This window comes from Schistocerca gregaria, chromosome 2 (assembly GCF_023897955.1).
Source record: "Schistocerca gregaria isolate iqSchGreg1 chromosome 2, iqSchGreg1.2, whole genome shotgun sequence".
In the NCBI taxonomy this organism is placed as follows: Eukaryota; Metazoa; Arthropoda; class Insecta; order Orthoptera; family Acrididae; genus Schistocerca; species Schistocerca gregaria.
In genome coordinates, this window is record NC_064921.1 from 239,214,735 (window position 1) to 239,236,903 (window position 22,169).

At 41.1% G+C, this 22,169-nt stretch overlaps 1 protein-coding gene and 1 non-coding gene across 2 annotated transcripts in view; one reads left to right on the forward strand and one right to left on the reverse strand.

Moving 5' to 3' along the window:
- The window catches only part of LOC126336767 (suppressor of lurcher protein 1-like), a 4,187,167-nt gene that overhangs the window by 2,935,130 nt on the left and 1,229,868 nt on the right, over positions 1-22,169 (reverse strand). The window lies entirely within an intron of this gene.
- Positions 525-599, forward strand: Trnas-cga (transfer RNA serine (anticodon CGA)). The gene has a single exon. It is a non-coding gene; the product is annotated as a tRNA-Ser (tRNA).

The following is a 22,169-nucleotide window of genomic DNA, read 5'->3' on the forward strand; positions in this document are numbered from 1 at the left end:
TACATCGTGAGAAAACCACCATTACATGAGCGGTGGTGAGCTTAAGGCACTGAAGGTGCACCATAGCTTCCTGAGGAAATAAACCACTAAGGTTACCAGCATTAATGTTATACTATAAACAGTACAGGATTAAAGCCTTCGAAAAATTGTCTACAAGCAAAGTTTGAATGGTAGGAGACAAGGTACTGGCAGAAGTAGGGCTGTGAGGACGGGGCGTGAGTCGTGCTCGGGTAGCTCAGTCGGTAGAGCACTTGCCCGCGGAAGGCAAAGGTCCCGAGTTCGAGTCACAGTCGGGCACACAGTTTTAATCTGCCAGGTAGTTTCATATCAGCGCACACTCCGCTGCAGAGTGAAAATCTCATTCTGGAAACATCCTCCAGGCTGTGGCTAAGCCATGTCTCCGCAATATCCTTTCTTTCAGGAGTGCTAGTTCTGCAAGGTTCGCAGGAGAGCTTCTGTAAAGTTTGGAAGGTAGGAGACGAGGTACTGGCAGAGGTAAAGCTGTGAGCACCGGGCGTGAGTCGTGCTCGGGTAGCTCAGTTGGTAGAGCACTTGCCCGCGAAAGGCAAAGGTCCCGAGTTCGAGTCTCGGTCCGGCACACAGTTTTAATCTGCCTGGAAGTTTCAAATCAGCTCACACTCCGCTGCAGAGTGAAAATCTCATTCAAAGTTCAACTGGTCGTTCAATATATGACCGTCCCTGAGCACAAGATGTTTGAAAATTTGTAACTTTTCCCGCAGATCTCATCTACGCCCTATGGGTTCTCTGTGTAGGATAACAGTGTCTTCTAAATGTTTTGGCGTATGACTGGCTATCAGGAGGTGTTCAGCAAGAGTAGAACTGTGTATGTTGGCTCCTTTTTTACCTAATAGGTGTTCTTTATACTTAGTTTTCACAGCTGTGCCTGTTTGACCAATATAATATGAAGGACAGTTATTACAGGTTAGTTTGTAAACCCCTGAATTGGAAAACCAATCGCCGGCAGTCTCTACTGAATGTACAAGATTTCTCTTTAAACTGTTATCTGTAGAGAAGGAGACGTTACAGTTATATTTTTCATTATAAGACGTTTATCCTATACGATATATTAGAAAGGAATAGAAATAAATTTTTTAGCTTGTTTGTTATCAGTGGGGAGGTTGTTGCTCAAAGTCGCACAGTTTTGGGAAGTTTTCTTACTGAATATGTAATTAATCATAATCTGATTGTAGCCATTATTAACCGCAATCGCTGTGATGACATTCAATTCTTTGTGTTGATCGGCTGGTGATAAAGGGGCAGTTACCATACGGTGAATGGCAGAATGAAAAAAAAAGCCAGTTTATGTGCTTTTGGATGAGTTGAGTCAGCAGGGATAATATTGTCTGAATAAGTTTCCTTACGGAAGATGTTGAAATTGAAGGATCTATTGTGTATAGGAATTGTTAAATCAAGATTCAAGATTGGTGTCCTTTAACCCCACTCCCTCATCACCTAGGTAACTATTTTTCTGAGAATTTAAATCTTGCAACAGTTTATGATGAATGTATGGTAACTATTTTAGACGTGGGCGGCAGATGAATGACGTAACTTGACCGTTACGTTGATGGCGAGTAGCACAAACGCCACTTAACGAGCTGCGGAGCTACATGGGTTCGATTCCAGGGGGAGGCGACCGCTACTCGAATATTGGTGCGCATAGCTTGGATGGCGGGAGCAGTGGGATCTGTCAAAAAAAGCGTGTATTCGTTCCAGAAGAAGCTCGAAGAGGGAATCAAGCAGCAACGTCCCGCAAATCGTAACAGTTCGTGTACGTAACAAAGGTAGAACTTCGGATAATTCGTTGACAGAGGAAGAGAGAACTTCAGCCAGCAACGTGCTTGCGACACTTCGACTCCCGCCTTCCTGGAGGTAAGTAATGTTGACGGGTTTCCTAGTGTCCTTGCAGCATGAAACATGGAGCGCATGGGGCACAAGCAGCTTAAAGTGATAAAAGTCGATTACATCTGTCTTTTCCTGGTGCAGTTGAGTTCGATTATTAACCCGCATTTGTCATTAAACTCTAAGATACTTGTTTGAGAAATAGACAAAAACACTTTTGCATGGAAGAAGTAATTATTACGGGAGCGACAACGAGTGTGGCAATAATGGCTTACGAGCCCTTCAGACAACGTGGTGGAAAACTGATGACCTTGCACAATACTTGTTACGAAACATAAGTTGCAACTCATATAATTTGTCTATTCGTGCGTTGAAACGAATACTGAATCGATGAATCTTAACCCCAAATGTATGCGTTTGATTTAGCTTAAATTACAATCAAATTTACCTTTTTATTTTATTTTGTGCATTTCCCCATGCATTTGAACGTATTAAGAGACATTGTGACCTTGTAATAAGTATATAAATGCCGTGAAATAACAATACTCATAATAATAATAATTCAGATTTTAGTTGTCATTGCATGTCATGACGATGTTATCTGTACGATTAGTATCTTTATTACTTTCAGAACTGTCTAGATTGGAGTGTGTCTATCTGTGTTTCCATTAATGTTGTACAATAACTATAAACTGCAAATGCTTTGTAATTTAATTTTTTAATGTTGTAACAATGCTTTTTGAGCTCGTTATCATGTGTAGTGTTGACTTCAGTGATGTACTGATAATCGATCTATTCGGTAGTTGGTACTTCTCCTCATTGTTTCAAATGCTTCACTGAATGATCTTCGATACAGTTTGTTCAGGGCATGAGTATACCATAAAATATATCTACTAAGTTACATGGACAGGATGTTACTTATTTACAGCTTATATCGATGATGGAACAATGTACGACTGATCGCTGTTTCTTCAGTTAAGCAAATGCACAACCGAGATGGTTGTGTAATTACTTTGTTAAGTGGTGTAAGTGTGATGGATTTAACTTTTGGATTTGGATAGTAACGGCAATCCATAACTTACTTATGTTTGCCGCTAAATATTTTCCTCATTAAAAAATAAACATATCTGTAATCTGAACGCAGAGTAGTAGGTACTCTGCACCACGACCAGTAGTGTGCTAAAAAAGGGGTACTTCATACAGGAACACACAAAATGGAATCGACAGTCAGTCTTCCGAGGTTGGTGACGCATTTGATGTTTTTTTTATGTCTTATCTCTGTTATTAAGCAAATCGACATCACGACCTCTTAGGTTCGTTTTACCGTTACTAACGCCGAAACGATCATCATCTAGCATATATTAAAATTTCTGTACCATTAATACATCACACAAAGGCATTGTTGAATAATAATAAGAAGTTCCAATGTGCCTGTTGAACACTTCTCCAATCTGAAATGTGCGATAAGCAATAACATCCCTATTGTTGAAACTCTCCAGACCCGACACTGCTGCCAGTGTAGTACTAGGATACCATACAAAGGCAACAGTCATCCATTCATTCCCATGTTGAAAAGTGTCATCTTTCGTTAGTGTGAAATTAGGAACACAACCAAAAAAGACAGATGGGCCCTGTCAAAAAGTCTGAGCTCCTAGAGGATTAATAGCAACTTGAATGTTATCAATAGCCTTATACAAAATCGGGCGTGATCGCCTCACTCTTCTCCTATAACGGGGCATCTCATTACTGCAGTTATAAGATAGCTCTACTGTTAGTGGAGAGTGAAGCTTTGGGAATGCCAGCCTCTCTTACGGGCGAAACGTCCGAAAAATCGCCGAGGAAACGTCGATCGAAGAACCCGAGACAGAAAACAACAGGCGATGTGTCAACAAATCGTCCATTAACAATATTGTGCTATTCCATTTTTCTGAATGAGTTACTGTTCGAAAAAGCCTTTAATGCGGCACTGGAGTATGAAGTGGTCGATACTTGCAAATAATCGAATCCCCAAGATGTGTCGAGCCCACTGTTCTCCTATCTAGTTAAGCTGACTATCGACATAATGACATTTATACCTGAGGTATTGGGCTTGCATCAGGAATGGACCACTTGTAATGTGTATGTCTGAAACGGTTGAAGAAATTACAGCTAATCATCAAACACCTTTCACTCATGCTAAAATGTATCGACATTGGCACTAGCTACAACGGCCTTGTGGTCACTAAGTCCTGTATCCGTCGTCATGACGCCTCATACTTGCTCAGGATTGTCCGTTCCAAGGAAATCTAGTATGTTATCGCAACCATTTACATGAAGCTTTGCCTAGCACCGATTTTAAACATGCCTTTATGCCAAATTATCGAAGATATATTGAAATCTCAGTCGACCATAATTTCAGTTACCTACTAGAAATGAAACTTAAATTTTCGTTGAACGTTCTAGTAACTATTACATATGAATAGCGAGGAGGCACGGGAGGGGGGGGGGGGAGGGGGCGTGACCACAAAGTGAACTCACTAACCTGTTTCCATTGTCAAATATAAGTATTACCCAGAACAACACTCAATTTTTTAATTTTTTTATTTTTATTTTTTTATATATGTATTTTTTTATTTATCAGTCTACTGACTGGTTTGATGCGGCGCGCCACGAATTTCTTTCCTGTGCCAACCTCTCCATCTCAGAGTAGCACTTGCAACCTACGTCCTCAATTATTTGCTTGACGTATTCCAATCTCTGTCTTCCTCTACAGTTTTTGCCCTCTACAGCTCCCTCTAGTACCATGGAAGTCATTCCCTCATGTCTTAGCAGATGTCCTATCATCTTGTCCCTTCTCCTTATCAGTGTTTTCCACATATTCCTTTCCTCTCCGATTCAGCGTAGAACCTCCTCATTCCTTACCTTATCAGTCCACCTAATTTTCAACATTCGTCTATAGCACCACATCTAAAATGCGTCGATTCTCTTCTGTTCCGGTTTTCCCACAGTCCATGTTTCACTACCATGCAATGCTGTACTCCAGACTTACATCCTCAGAAATTTCTTCCTCAAATTAAGGCCGGTATTTGATATTAGTAGACTTCTCTTGGCCAGAAATGCCTTTTTTGCCATAGCGAGTCTGCTTTTGATGTCTTCCTTGCTCCGTCCGTCATTGGTTATTTTACTGCCTAGGTAGCAGAATTCCTTAACTTCATTGACTTCGTGACCATCAATCCTGATGTTTTCTCGCTGTTCTCATTTCAACTATTTCTCATTACCTTCGTCTTTCTCCGATTTACTCTCAAACCATACTGTGTACTCATTAGACTGTTCATTCCGTTCAGCAGATCATTTAATTGTTCTTTACTTTCACTCAGGATAGCAATGTCATCAGCGAATCGTATCATTGATATCCTTTCACTTTGTATTTTAATTCCACTCCTGAACCTTTCTTTTATTTCCATCATTGCTTTCTCGATGTACAGATTGAAGAGTAGGGCCGAAGGGCTACAGCCTTGTCTTACACCCTTCTTAATACGAGCACTTCGTTCTTGATCGTCCCCTCTTATTATTCCCTCTTGGTTGTTGTACATATTGTATATGGCCCGTCTCTCTCTAAAGCTTACCCCTACTTTTATTAGAATCTTGAAGAGCTTGCACCATTTTATATTGCCGAACGCTTTTTCCAGGTCGACAAATCCTATGAACGTGTCTTGATTTTTCTTTAGCCTTGCTTCCATTATTAGCCGTAACGTCAGAATTGCTTCTCTCGTGCCTTTACTCTTCCTAAAGCTAAACTGATCGCCACCTAGCGAATTCTCAATTTTCTTTTCCATTCTTCTGTATATTATTCTCGTAAGCAGCTTCGATGCATGAGCTGGTAAACTGATTGTGCGATAATTCTCGCACTTGCCAGCTCTTGCCGTCTTCGGAATTGTGTGGATGATGCTTTTCCGAAAGTCAGATGGCATGTCGCCAGACTCATATATTCTACACAACAACGTGAATAGTCGTTTTGTTGCCACTTCCCCTAATGATTTTAGAAATTCTGATGGAATGTTATCTATCCCTTCTGCCTTATTTGACCGTAAGTCCTCCAAAGCTCTTTTAAATTCCGATTCTAATACTGGATCCCCTATGTCTTCTAAATCGACTCCTGTTTCTTCTTCTATCATATCAGACAAATCTTCACCCTCATAGAGGCATTCAATCTATTCTTTCTACCTATGTGCTCTCTCCTCTGCATTTAACAGTGGAATTCCCGTTGCACTCTTAATGTTACCACCGTTGCTTTTAATGTCACCAAAGGTAGTTTTGACTTTCCCGTATGCTGAGTCTGTCCTATCGACAATCATATCCTTTTCGATATCTTCACATTTTTCCTGCAGCCACTTCGTCTTAGCTTCCCTGCACTTCCTATTTATTTCATTCCTCAGCGAGTTGTATTTCTGTATTCCTGAGTTCCCCGGAACATGTTTGTACTTCCTCCTTTCGTCAATCAACTGAAGTATTTCTTCTGTTACCCATGATTTCTTCGCAGCTACCTTCTTTGTACCTACGTTTTCCTTCCCAACTTCTGTGATGGCCCTTTTTAGAGATGTCCATTTCTCTTCAACTGTACTGCCTAATGCGCTATTCCTTATTGCTGTATTTATAGAGTTAGAGAACTTCAAACGTATCTCGTCATTCCTTAGAACATCTGTATCCCACTTCTTTGCGTATTGATTCTTCCTGACTAATGTCTTGAACTTCAGCCTACTATATCTATCACTATATATTGTGATCTGAGTCTATATCTGCTCCTGGGTACGTCTTTCAATCCAGTATCTGATTTCGTAATCTCTGTCTGACCGTGATGTAATCTGATGTGACTACGAAGGCTTTCCCGGCGTAATAATTGATAATATTCTTCTCGGGTATGCAACCGGATCGTAACGTCTTCAAGACACAATACTTCCGCGGTCCAACTGGACGCCATCTTCAGGTGAGAGTGCTGGTGCACGATCTCGCCAGAACTGACTTCCCAGCGCAAGCGGCGGCCTCTATATAGGCCGCAGAAGACCCACAACGCGTGCGCGAGAAGGTGCCGTAACCGCCCTCTAGCGCAGTATACCCCGTCGCCAGTGATGGAAAGAGGCGAAATCGAGATAACGCTGTCAGAAATTTAAAAAAAATAAAAATAAATTAAAATGTTATTCCGACGATAGAACCACAGACCGCTGTTTTTTAATGTCAGACAACACTGGGTCCCAAGTCTTACTTAAAAGAAAACCCTTGTCTCTATTAATAAGGTTGTCAGATAACCGAATGTCTATGGATTCTTTTAAAATACAGTCCCAATAGCGAGATGCAGGGGCAACCATTTGTGTCTCATCATATAGTATTCTGTGTCCCTCGGTGAGACAGTGTTCCGCCACTGCAGACTTCTCAGGTTGAAGCAGCCTTGTGTGCCGCTGATGCTCAACACATCGCTCCTGAATGGTCCGGATTGTCTGACCAATATAAGTCTTTCCACAGTGGCAAGGGATCTTGTACACACCGGGCTTCCTCAAACCCAAGTCATCCTTAACAGAGCCAAGGAGCGCTCTAATCTTGGCTGGCGGGCGAAAAATACTTCTGATGTGATATCTTTTCAGAATCCTTCCTATCTTCGAGGAAATGCTCCCAGCAAAAGGCAGAAAAGCTACCGATTTGCAGGTATCTTCTGGTGGTTCAGGCGAAGGTCCAAACTGGAAAGCACGACGGATCTGTTTATCTGTATAGCCATTCTGCTTGAACACAATCTTAAGATGGTCCAATTCTTGTGTCAAGCTTTCTCCATCTGAAATGGCATAAGCTCTTCTCGCCAACGTCAGCAGGACCCCCGTACGCTGGAACGATGGATGACAGCTAGAAGCATGTAAGTAACGGTCCGTGTGCGTAGGCTTTCGATAAACGCTGTGTCCCAGTGTCCCATCATCCTTTCTGTACACCAGAACATCCAGAAACGGAAGCTTTCCATCATTTTCCACCTCCATGGTAAATTTGATGCTAGGGTGCAGGGAATTGAAATGATCTAGGAGGCGGTCCAGAGCTTCTCTCCCATGAGGCCACACCATAAACGTATCGTCAACCTATCTCCAAAAACAGGTTGGTTTTAAGGACGTCGTCTTCAGCGCCATGTCCTCAAAATCTTCCATAAAACGATTGGCGACTATTGGGGACAAAGGGCTCCCCATAGCCACTCCGTCAGTCTGTTCAAAATATTTGTCATTGAATAAAAAGTACGTCGACGTTAACACGTGGCGACAAAGCCTGGTTGTTTCCTCATCCAGTTTCTCACCAATTAATTGCAAGGATTCTTCCAGAGGAACCCGGGTAAAAAGCGACACGACATCAAAGCTCACAAGCAAATCCTAGGAACTAAGAGACAAGGACTTCAATCTCTGAATAAACATCATAGAATTGGAAATGTGATGTTCGCATTTACCGACGTGAGGGCCAAGAACAGATGCTAAATACTTGGCTAGATTGTAGGTAGGAGCACCCAAATTACTCACGATCGGACGAAGCGGGACCCCTTTCTTATGAATCTTGGGTAGACCGTATAATCTCGGTGGCACGGCAGCACCAGGACGAAGTTTTTTGAGAACGTCGTCAGGTAAAGAACTCTTCTTCAACAGTGAAAGCGTCTTCCGTTTTATCCGTTCAGTTGGGTCGCCCTGCAATGTTCTGTATGCTGAGTCTTCAAGTAAGAGGTCCATCTTTCCCAGATAGTCATCACGTGACAGAAGAACAGTTGCGTTGCCTTTGTCCGCTGGTAGAACTATCAGATCTTCGTCTTCTCTAATGGACCGGGCGGCTGCCTTTTCGAGAGAGGAGATGTTACTCCGTGGAGGCGGCGCCCGCCGCAATGTATGTGAGACCTCTTGCCTAATCTCTTCAGCTTGATCCTGCGAAAAGCTGGACACTGCTTGTTCGACTGCGCAGATGAATTCGGTGATAGGCACATTCCTCGGTGTAGGGGCAAAATTCAGGCCTTTCTCCAACACTGACAGCGTGGCGTCGTCCAATTCTTTACTCGTGAGGTTAATCACTGTCCGTCGACGGGTGTCGTCATTAGATATCATGGGTTGAGAACAAAGCCGTTGAAACTTCGAAGACTGTTTCTTGACGGCGCTCCTATGCGTCCAATCTGATAGTGCCCAAGAAGAACTATCCACCCATTCCCAAGATGCATCCGACAGCAGCGACGATAACTCCAAGTGCAAGAAAAGTAAATCCTTGGATATGAGATCCAGTTGTCTTCGAGTGAAGCGAATGCGCTCCTTGACCAAGGCAAAACTGGCACGCTTCTTGATGTTGTTGGCCGTTTTCGTATCAATAAAATGCACAAATCTAGCAAACTTACGTATTACTCTTCCATCACGGCATCTCAGCAAAAAGGCGAGGGCACTCAACAACTTGCCTTTTTTCTTACGAAGTTTATCAAACTTCTTCACAAGTTCCACCATCTCCTCCCCGTAGAGGTTTCTGATGTGACTACGAAGGCTTTGCCGGCGTAATAATTGATAATATTCTTCTCGGGTATGCAGCCGGATCGTAACGTCTTCAAGACACAATATTTCCGCGGTCCAACTGGCCGCCATCTTCAGGTGAGAGTGCTGGTGCACGATCTCGCCAGAACTGACTTCCCAGCGCAAGCGGCGGCCTCTATATAGGCCGCAGAAGACCCACAACGGGTGCGCGAGAAGGTGCCGTAACCGCCCTCTAGCGCAGTAGACATACCCCGCCGCCAGTGATGGAAAGAGGCGAAATCGAGATATCGCTGTCAGAAATAAAAAAAAAAATAATAAAAATAAATTAAAATGTTATTCCGGCGATAGAACCAAAGACCGCTGTTTTTTAATGTCAGAGATACGTTGACGATACGTTTATGGTGTGGCCTCATGGGAGAGAAGCTCTGGACCGCCTCCTAGATCATTTCAATTCCCTGCATCCTAGCATCAAATTTACCATGGAGGTGGAAAATGATGGAAAGCTTCCGTTTCTGGATGTTCTGGTGTACAGAAAGGATGATGGGACACTGGGACACAGCGTTTCTCGAAAGCCTACGCACACGGACCGTTACTTACATGCTTCTAGCTGTCATGCATCGTTCCAGCGTACGGGGGTCCTGCTGACGTTGGCGAGAAGAGCTTATGCCATTTCAGATGGAGAAAGCTTGACACAAGAATTGGACCATCTTAAGATTGTGTTCAAGCAGAATGGCTATACAGATAAACAGATCCGTCGTGCTTTCCAGTTTGGACCTTCGCCTGAACCACCAGAAGATACCTGCAAATCGGTAGCTTTTCTGCCTTTTGCTGGGAGCATTTCCTCGAAGATAGGAAGGATTCTGAAAAGATATCACATCAGAAGTATTTTTCGCCCGCCAGCTAAGATTAGAGCGCTTCTTGGCTCTGTAAAGTATGACTTGGGTTTGAGGAAGCCCGGTGTGTACAAGATCCCTTGCCACTGTGGAAAGACTTATATTGGTCAGACAATCCGGACCATTCAGGAGCGATGTGTTGAGCATCAGCGGCACACAAGGCTGCTTCAACCTGAGAAGTCTGCAGTGGCGGAACACTGTCTCACCGAGGGACACAGAATACTATATGATGAGACACAAATGGTTGCCCCTGCATCTCGCTATTGGGACTGTATTTTCAAAGAATCCATAGAGATTCGGTTATCTGACAACCTTATTAATAGAGACAAGGGTTTTCTTTTAAGTAAGACTTGGGACCCAGTGTTGTCTGACATTAAAAAAACAGCGGTCTGTGGTTCTATCGTCGGAATAACATTTTAATTTATTTTTATTATTTTTTTTAAGTTTCTGACAGCGATATCTCGATTTCGCCTCTTTCCATCACTGGCGGCGGGGTATGTCTACTGCGCTAGAGGGCGGTTACGGCACCTTCTCGCGCACGCGTTGTGGGTCTTCTGCGGCCTATATAGAGGCCGCCGCTTGCGCTGGGAAGTCAGTTCTGGCGAGATCGTGCACCAGCACTCTCACCTGAAGATGGCGGCCAGTTGGACCGCGGAAATATTGTGTCTTGAAGACGTTACGATCCGGCTGCATACCCGAGAAGAATATTATCGTGATGTAATCTAACTGAAATCTTCCCGTATCTCCCGGCCTTTTCAAAGTGTACCTCCTCCTCTTGTGATTCTTGAACAGGGTATTCGCTATTACTAGTTGAAACTGGTTACAGAACTTAATTAGCCTTTCTCCTCTTTCATTCCTTGTCCCAAGCCCATATTCTCCTGTAACCTTTTCTTCCACGTCTTCCCCAACAACTGCATTCCAGTCGCCCATGACTACTAGATTTTCGTCCCCCTTTACCTACTGCATTACCCTTTCAATATCCTCATACACTTTCTCTATCTGTTCATCTTCAGCTTGCAACGTCGGCACGTATACTTGAACTATCGTTGTCGGTGTTGGTCTGCTGTCCATTCTGATTAGTACAACCCGGTCACTGAACTGTTCACAGTAAGACACCCTCTGCCCTACCCTCCTATTCACAACGAATCTTACACCTGTTATACAATTTCTGCTTCTGTTGATATTACCCGATACTCATCTGACCAGAAATCCTTGTCTTCCTTCCACTTCATTTCACTGACCCCTACTATATCTAGATTGAGCCTTTGCATTTCCCTTTTCAGATTTTCTAGTTTCCCTACCACGTTCAAGCTTCTGACATTCCACGCCCCGACTCGTAGAACGTTATCCTTTCGTTGATTATTCAATCTTTTTCTCATGGTAGTCTCCCCCTTGGCAGTCCCCTCCCGGAGATCCGAATGGGGAACTATTCCGGAATCTTTTGCCAATGGAGAGATCATCATGACACTTCTTCAACTACAGGCCACATGTCCTGTGGATACACGTTACGTGTCTTTAATGCAGTGGTTTCCATTGCCTTCTGCATCTTCATGTCGTTGAGCATAGGTGATTCTTCCGCCTTTAGGAGCAATTTCCCACCCCTAGGACAAGAGAGTTCCCTGAACCTCTATCCGCTCCTCCGCCCTCTTTGACAATGCCGTTGGCAGAATGAGGCTAACTTCTTATGCCCGAAGTCTTCGGCCGCCAATGCTGTTTATTTATCAAAATTTAGGCAGTGGCGGGGATCGAACCCAGGACCGAAAACGTTTTTGATTATGAACCATTGATGCTACCTCAAGATCACTGGTGCACGTTCTCAGTATCTATCTACTTCAATTTCACTACAATATAAAGCACTGTCAGCAGCAAAAAGCATGCCACCTACAGTTGAATTTAGTCTATTATCCTGTACACCGTTGGGTCCTTTGTAAAAATTTCCGCTGAAGTTGTCTCCAGCATCAGTGAGCTTTCTGTAGCTATAACGATTTCTGCTACATTGCTTCAAAAAGCGCTTGGAGCACTTACTCTTTTCCCATACATTTACGAGAGTTTACTACTTCATTACCGATGTTTTGTAGAACTGTTCTTAAGTTAAAATTAGTCGCATGTTTCTATCTTCACTCTTGTAAAAGACGTCGTGTTGAGATATCGGATGACTCTCTCTGAAACACTCTGTATCGTAATAGCATTCACAGACTAATAACATTTACCAGAAATCAGACTCATACTGTTAAACGTCCCTCTTACCACAAGTGATTACGACATTTTCTTGTATGCTGTCAGCACTCAGATACTGGAAATCATTCCCATAATATCAACGAGATGTATGAGTTGAACTTGTGGAATAGCTTCACAATGTTCGCCTAATAGTTGCGGTTCGCACTTGCTCAGGGATTCCATCTAATAGCCCTTAAAGTTCTAATTCCTACAGTACGAATCTTTTACATATATTTTACTCGTATTTCTCTACTCTGTTGTAGCTCAGAACTTAAGTCCTTTTTTTATTCTCTTTGATAATTTGGAGTTAAATTTAAGGAAAAACTGAAGTTCTTTTAACGACAGCGTTTCTAGGGAAGTCTGCTCGTAACGTAAAATTTTTTATCTACTCTTTGTCTTACCTGCATGTTAGCTGTTACTTTCCGCAATCCGCGCTTCGTAACATGAGTGACCTTGCTACGAACTTCAGCTCCTAGAGACATGCGAACCTACGCACTCGAGAAATTTATAAAAGTTACTAATTACTAATTAATTCAATGATATTAATTTTCAAAAAAAAGTTAACTGTCTTGTAAAACCTGTCTAAGCCATTGCAAGGACTATCGTGATTATCCAAAATATCTTGTGGCTATTATTGATTTCGTTAGTTTTTTTAAAAATACTCATAAGAGCGGGCATTGCCTACAGAGGAAGCGTCTGTTATTACAGAGTTTTTGAAAACGGTCATAAGTCAAACTTTGTATTTTATTTGCAGTTTCGCTCTTCGGATGAACAAGAGCATCATCAGGGTACACACTGCAAAAGATACAAATTGAGACAATACGGAAAACTTACATACAAATACGTTAAGTACATATTCTATTCCCGGTACGGTGCCTTACGTTTAATGTAGGATGACAACATGAAAAGATGCTTTCAGTCTTGGCTGACAGCTCTAAAATTTAACTGGCTGTAGTAAACCACTTAAACTTAAGTTTAATATTTAATTGTTAGATCCAGGAGCTCTAGTGATAAAATCTGATAAGGTAATACAGCTACTATATGAGAAACATTACATTGACAAAACATTACAGTATTTCGAACAGAACGGTATAAACGAAATTAGTAAAGACCCACTCAATAACTTGTAAACCGAATAAAAAAGAGAAATAGATGGCTCTCAATTTCGATTTGACCCACTAGAAAAATGTAGATTAAAGTTAACGAATGGATGACTCCCCACTGCAAGAGCTCATGAACTTGTAAAGTCAGTTACAATTATTAATAATAACGACTATGCTCCCAACGTTGTATACATGGAAGAATACTGGAGATACTAAAAAGTAACAGATAGATTATATAATGGTAAGACAGATTTAGGAATCAGGTTTTAAATTGTAGGACATTTCCAGGGGCAGATGTGGACTCTGACCACAATCTATTGGTTATTACCTGTAGATTAAAACTGAAGAACCTTCAAAAAGGTGGGAATTTAAGGACATGGGATCTGGATAAGCTAATAGAACCAGAGTTTGTACAGATTTTCAAGGAGAGCATAAGGGAACAACTGACCGGAATGGGGGAAAGAAACACAGTAGAAGAAGAATGGGTAGCTCTGAGGGATGAAGTAGAGAAGGCAGCAGTGGATAAAGTAGGTAAAAAGATGAGGGCTGCTAGAAATCCTTGGGTAACAGAAGAAATATTGAATTTAACTAATGAAAGGAGAAAATATAAAAATGCAGTAAATGAAGCAGGCAAAAAGAAATACAAACGTCTCAAAAATGAGATCGAAAGGAAGTGCAAAATGGCTAAGCAGGGAGGGCTAGAGGACAAATGTAAGGATGTAGAAGCTTATCTCACTAGGGGTAAGATAGATACTGCCTACAGGAAAATTAAAGAGACCTTTGCAGAACAGAGAACCACTTGTACGAATATCAAGAGCTCAGATGGAAACCCAGTTCTAAGCAAAGAAGGGAAGGCAGAAAGGAGGAAGGAGTGTATAGAGGGTTTATACAAGGGCGATGTACTTGAGGACAATATCATGGAAATGGAAGAGGATGTAGATGAAGACAAAATGGGAGATAAGATACTGCGTGAAGAGTTTGACAGAGCACTGAAAGACCTGATTCGAAACAAGGTCCAAGGAGGAGACAACGTTGCATTAGAACTACTGACCGCCTTGGGAGAGCCAATCATGACAAAACTCTACCATCTGGTGAACAAGATGTATGAGACAGGCGAAATACCCTCAGACTTCAAGAAGAATATATTAATTCCAACCACAAAGAAAGCAAGTGCTGACAGATGTGAAAATTACCGAACTATCAGTTTAATAAGTCATAGCTGCAAATTACAGACGAATGGAAAAACTGGTAGATGCGAACCTCGGGGAGGATCAGTTTGGATTCCGTAGAAATGTTGGAACACGTGAGGCAATACTGACCCTACGACTTATCTTAGAAGAAAGATTAAGAAAAGGCAAAACTACGTTTCTAGCATTTGTAGACTTGGAGAAAGCTTTTGACACTGTTGACTGAAATACTCTCTTTCAAATTCTGAAGGTGGCAGGGGTAAAATATAGGGAGCGAAAGGCTATTTACAATTTGTACAGAAACCAGATGGCAGTCATAAGAGTCGAGGGGCATGAAAGGGAAGCAGTGGTTGGGAAAGGAGTGAGACAGGGTTGTAGTCTCTCCCTGATGTTATTCAATCTGTATATTGAGCAAACAGTAAAGGAAACAAAAGAAAAATTCGGAGTAGGTGTTAAAATTCATGGAGAGGAAGTAAACACTTTGAGGTTCGCCGATGACATTGTAATTCTGTCAGAGACAGCAAAGGACCTGGAAGAACAGTTGAACGGAATGGAAAGTGTCTTGAAAGGAGGATATAAGATGAACATCAACAAAAGAAAAACGAGGATAATCGAATCGAATCAAATTAAATCGGGTGATGAGGGATTTAGATTCCGAAATGAGACACTTAAAGTAGTAAAGGAGTTTTGCTATTTTGGAAGTAAAATAACTGATGTTGGTCGAAGAGGATATAAAATGTAGACTGGCAATGGCAAGGAAAGCGTTTCTGAAGAAGAGAAATTTGTTAACATATAATATAGAGATATGTATCAGGAAGTCGTTTCTGGAAGTATTTCTATGGAGTGTAGCCATGTATGGAAGTGAAACATGGACGATAACTAGTTTGGACAAGAATAGAATAGAAGCTTTCGAAATGTGGTGTTACAGAAGAATGCTGAAGGTAAGGTGGATAGATCACGTAACTAATGAGGAGGTATTGAATAGGATTGGGGAGAAGAGAAGTTTGTGATACAACTTGACTAGAAGAACGGACCGGTTGGTAGGACATGTCCTGAGGCATCAAGGGATTACAAATTTAGCATTGGAGGTCAGCGTGGAGGGTAAAAGTCGTAGAGGAAGACCAAGAGATGAATACACAAAGCAGATTCAGAAGGATGTAGGTTGCAGTAGGTACTGGGAGATGAAGAAGCTTGCACAGGACAGACTAGCATGGAGAGCTGCATCAAAACAGTCTCAGAACTGAAGACAACAACAACAACATGCTCCTAACACTGAACTATAGATAAGAAACTTAAAAGTAAGTACAAATTTGACAAAACTTTCAGCGTTTAAGAGTAACATCCAATTCGCTAACAATGTAGTAAATGCAAATACAACAGAAGGTGTCCTTTTCCCCTCTTGGGATATCGCTAATATGGTTAGGAACATACAAGTTCATGAAACATTAGAAACAGTTAAAAATAATTTACTACAGCATAAAACTACGGCAATAGTTGAGATAGACTTTTTGCAGTTTTGCAGTTTAGCCTTGATTTGGTTTTTTGAGAAATTCCGCGATATTAAGCAGAAAATACTGTATTATCACTAGTTGTTTTTAAAGGTACAAATCAAGATTAAATGATGTAACAGACAAAGTCAACAAAATGACCTCAAAAATTAAGTTCACTTTTGAACATAGAACAAACAGTACCATTAGTTTTCTCGATTTGTCAGTAAGTAGATGGTATGGGAAACATAATTTAAATGTTTACAGGAAACATTCACAGTCAGGTATAATTAATGACAATAGTTCAAATCATCCACTCCAGCACAATAAAGCATTTTTCTATTTAGATTTACACAGAATGTTACATCGTGATATAATGAAATTACATCACACTATACAGAATAATGTCAAACGAAAGAAAAACAGTAGTATAGGCAAGCCAGTAAAAAATGAAATGAATATTACACTCACATACAAAGGTGCTACAACAGACAGTATGGCGAGATGTTACACAGAACAGAAAGTTAAAATAGTATTTCCAACCAGCAACTCCCCTAGACATGCACTAGTACACAAAGAGAATGTGCATACACACAGATACAGTAATTCTAGAATATATACAAAGAATATCCAAAATTGTCAGAGATGTACATTAGCCTAACTGGAAAGGCTTTTAAAATACTTTAAAGGTATAAAGGAACAATGAAATTCAAATCGTACTGCTTTGAATGAACATTTGAAAACAACCAAACATAAGTTAGACGAGATTCAACACGTATGCAAATTATTCCCATTGCAGATAAAGGCTCTCTGTTAAAGTTGTGGAAGAACCGGAAAGTTTTCGTAGAAGAGAAGAAAAACCCGCAACATATATTAAACGTACAATACGAATTTAAATTACCTAGGTTCTTCCAGTTTCCTGATGAAGTGCTTTAGATAAATAAACAAAGTACAATACGTGTCCTATAATCTTAACGGAAATATTTTTATAAGCAGTAGTTTTGTATGCATTTTGGTAAGGAAATTTTGAAATATGCATCCTTTGGAACGCGTTTTGGAATATATTTCAATTTTTACACATTCACTTCTATGTTTTCAAAATAATCAGATATGTAGAGATATGAGATGCCTATTCACACGCCCACAGAAGAGGTATAATTAGTTGTAAGTTATCTTTGGATTCACTATACCATGGACGTTACAAATGATGATGTACACTCAATTCAGTCTTTGGCGCTGTAACTATCATCATTTACTACTGTACTTTGAACGTATTTCAAACATAAGTTTACGTACTAAAAGACAGCCAGTTTAATCTTTAGAGGTGTAAGCCAACTTTAAACGCAAACTTTAACACTGTCAGCCGGCTTTAAACATATGTTACTATACTGAAAACAGAATATGTACTTCACGTAGAGTCATTGTAAGTTTTCGTATTATCTGAATTTGTATCTTTGACAGTTTACATTCTGATGAGGCTCCTGCTCATTTGAAGAGCGAAACAGATGAAAAAAGTGAGACTTGTGGCGGTTTTAAAAACTTCAAAGGTGTTCACCACTGCGACAGGAAGTAGTACTATCTCATCTTAAGCAGATTACTTCTGAAAATGAATACTATTAAGTAAACTAATCGATTACCACTGTGGGAGGGACACAATCAGAAAACATTTTCTGTATTATGAACTCAAAATAATTAACAGATCTTTTCTTGGCTGGCTCTGAGCACTTTGGGACTTAAGATCGGTGGTCATCAGTCTCCTAGAACTTAGAACTACTTAAACCTAACTAACATAAGGACATCACACAGATCTATGCCCTAGGCAGGATTCGAACCTGCGACCGTAGCGGTCACGCGATTCCATACTGAGATCTTTTCTTGAATTTATTTTAATTTCAGTGTAATAAAGCAAGCAAACACAATTTTGATTCATTATTCTGGAAATCAATTTCACGAAAATATTCAAAGAGAAATTGTATCACTCGTTAATGTTAATCAGTTATGTTAAGCTGGAAGTATACTGTAAGTGTAATTAACCATGAACTATGACATAGCAACCATTACATGAAGATAATTGGTTTTTCTGTAAACTGCACATTAGTATCAAAGGATAAATAATTATATTGACTGTAATTACACATTGCTTAACAACCTGTTTTTGTGGAATGATATGGCAGGAAGGAAATGAGAAGCACATTATTCCAAAGGATGCTAGCACACTGTTCAAAACTAAAAAAAACTTACTTTGTTGTCACAAGAAAAAGTTCTTGCGTTTCACCATAAGCTCAGTCGTTTGAGCACTTTGCATGTGATAAGGTTTTACAATATCTTCAGGCATCATATTAAATTTCTTGATGCTGCTGGCCGTATTGCATCCATTGCCACAATGCTTGCTGAACCAATGCTGCGAACAATTACAACATATATTTTTCCTCAGTATATCTTGCAGCCGTTGCCAATAAGCTACTGGAATCACATACTGCAGTAAATGCTAGCTTCTATCCCTCACTGGGGAATAATTTGCTGCTCAGAGTTGATAGAATGTTGCGCACATTAGCCGTTAACTGCACTGCACCGCTGTATTGAAGGATTAGTCTCTTACGCATCCGGCATCAAAATAAGAAAAAAGCACCAAACTAAAAGACGCTGTACATCCTCTACTTTTGTGCTTGAAGACCACACCCATGAAGTTACAACGAAATGATTACCTCAGGAAGAGATCAGTTGTTTACAAATATTAATAATGAACATAATTTCATGTAAAACAAATTTCCGATTATGCAAATTATTATGAACATACTGCATTGAGTTGTAACAATTAATTCTTGTTTACATAGTTAACGTACACTACAAATCGATATTCATTTTTCATGAGGACAAACACGACGTAACAGCCAAATGTAGTGATATTACGTTACATTCTGACCATCTTAGACTGACCTTCAGCTAGGGTAAGTGAGCCAAACTTCATAAATTCTACGACGAATAGGTGTGAGCTGGGCTGCCCTGTAAAAAGTTACCGCTACGCTACCAGTACCAATAACTATTGCCAGTGTAGAAAAATTGTATCTGAATGAACGAGTGGTCCTTGATTCTAGCCGACAGATAGGATGATGTTAGGCACCAGCCTCAGGGTCAGGGTCAATGACATCATCAGAGGAAGAACACTGATAACAAATATCCAGGAGAGACTGACCAGGTGGAACAGCAATAGTGTTACCAAATAGCGAGAAAGACCTCGACAGAAGATACAGTAGGATGGGCCACTTGAGACGTCGACTAACTCGGAAGATGCATTGCAAGACAGCGGAAAAAAAGTCTCTACGATATTAAGAGGACTCTAGGAACACTACAGCACAAAGTAGCACAGAACAGAATAATATGAAAGAAGCCTTCACTCAGATAAAAAAGAAAAAGATCTGAGAAGTTACAAATTTCCGAGATAAAAATTAATTAATGGATCCTGTCTTGATTTAACGACGGCTTTTCTCGCCGTTTCCACCCATCGACTTCTTACTAATTCTGTGTACATCACGGTAAGGATTGTCTACGTTATTAGAAATGTGGAACTTCATAGTAAGGTCTTATGGGACCAAACTGTTGGGGGTCATCGGTCCCTAAGCTTACCCACTACGTAATCTAACTTAAACTGACACTAAAGACAGCATGCATGGGACCAAACTGCTGCGCAGTCGCTAGCACACTGGACTCGCAATCGGGAGGACGACGGTTCAATCCCGCGTCCGGCCATCCTTATTTAGGTTACCCTTGAATTCCCTAAATCGCTCCAGGCAAAGGCCGGGATGGTTCCTTTGAAAGGGCACGGCCAACTTCCCTCCCCGTCCTTCCCTAATCTGATGAGACCGATGACCTCGCTGTCTGGTCTCCTCCCCCAAACAACTCCAACCGCCAAACTGCTGAGGTCATCGATCCCTAAGCTTACCCACTACTTAATCTAACTTAAACTAACTGACGCTAAAGAAAACATGCACATGTCCTCCGACGGAGGGAGCCGCGCGGTCCGTGACAAGGGGCCACAGACCGTGCGGCTACCCTGCGCGCCTCTTCGTTATTAGCGAAAGTCTCATACTCGTTGGTTCTTATCTCTCTCTCTCCGTTTATCCAGCTTATATTTTTTTTTCTTTGTGATGCTCGTACTACAGCTATTGTAGTATAAGTAAGAGATATTACAAGTATACTAACCGTTTACAGAATTCATAATATTAGATTTTTATTATCCCTGTAACATATGTATGTCTAATCTCGACAATGTAAAGTAACTGGTCCCATGTAAGAAAGAATCTGCAGACCCTAATCTAATCAGTGTAAGAACGTGACTATGAATTTGCTTAATTTACAAATGATACATTCTACTTGAAAGAGTATAAGGGAAGGAAATCTTAGTAAAAAATAGGTTTCGTAGATCTCAAGGAATCATTCGAAACTGTCAACTGAAACAAAGTGACGCAAATTTTAAAGAAGAATAATTTAAGAGCAAAAAACGAAAACAAAAACAGAGATTGTACAGATAAATAACAGAAAAATAAGCTAGAATTTTAAAGTGCTCTACGATCCCTTAGCGATAAGCACATTTTTGCCTCACACAGGCCGATAGTAGCCCTCAGTAATTCTGGAGTCAATAAGTAAACCCAAATGAGGTCGAAATAATGAGTATTTCTGTATTACGTTTAAGTACGAAAAGAGCTAGATAGAAGAACTTTGCGCATGTACTGATCAGTACTATTACTCCAAGTTGAGTTCACGAATGATACATGTTAAATACCGGCCTTCATACATAATCCATGAATTTGTAACGCATGCACGTTGAAGCAGCGCTGTCCACAACACATCCGTAAGCAACACCGTGTACAACTTCGTGGCGCCCTCTGCGCAGCAGGAAACCTAGAGGACGAAGCAGTGTTGTAATGAGATGCCAGTAGCAGGTTCGTGGTACAGCCCTCTGCGTACAACGTAGTACTCGGGGCTGATTTTCGGATTGTAAAAGTGGCGAGTGAGCGTATGTGTAGTTTCGTGATGTGCGCACATTTCTGCGTAGGTTGTTGGCTGAGTTAGTTGCCAATTAGAAATAATCCATCGCCGTTTTAGAGAAAGCACGATAATACCTGATCAATAAAGTAACCATTGCGTTCGTGGAGCTGAAAACAAGGTGCGCACTTTCCTACACACAATGAAATGTAATAATGTTGGGAGTGGACTACGTGGATTTTTTAAAAACTCATTTATTTTTTACATTTACACTTTCTGTACGAACCATTCAGCGGGTATCTTTAAACTTCGTCTGTGTATTGCGAATTTTTTCATTATCAACCTTCTACTGGTTGTTCTCTCCTTCAGCATGCAAGACCGTAACTAGAAGCTGCTTTGACCTTACTTGTTTTAAATTTCAGATGGAAATGAAATGAGCGTTTGACGTCACTGGCCGGGAGGCCCCTTACGGGGCAGTTCCGGCCGCCTTGGTGCAGGTCTTAACTACATTCGACGCCACGTTGGGTGACCTGCGCGCCGGATGGGGATGAAATGATCATGAAGACAACACTACATCCAGTCAATGACCGGAGAAAATCCCCGGTCCAGCCTGGAATCGGACCCGTGCCACTTAGGACGGCAGTCCGTCAAGTTGACCATGCAGCTATCGGGGCGGAAAATTTCAGATGAAATCATCATTTTGTACAAATGTGATAAAATGAGGCTTCGTTCCTTGATACTCACTGTATATACTCATCAACTAGAACCTTATGAACACCTACCTAATAGCCGGTATTTGAAACTGTGGCACTGATAGCTGCAGTGATGCGTCGTGGGCTAGAAGCAATAAGGCTTTGGTAGGTCGCTCGAGGGAGTTCGTACTACATCTGCACACTTAAGTCACCTGACAACCGTAAACTCCGGGGGAGGGGGGGGGGGGTAG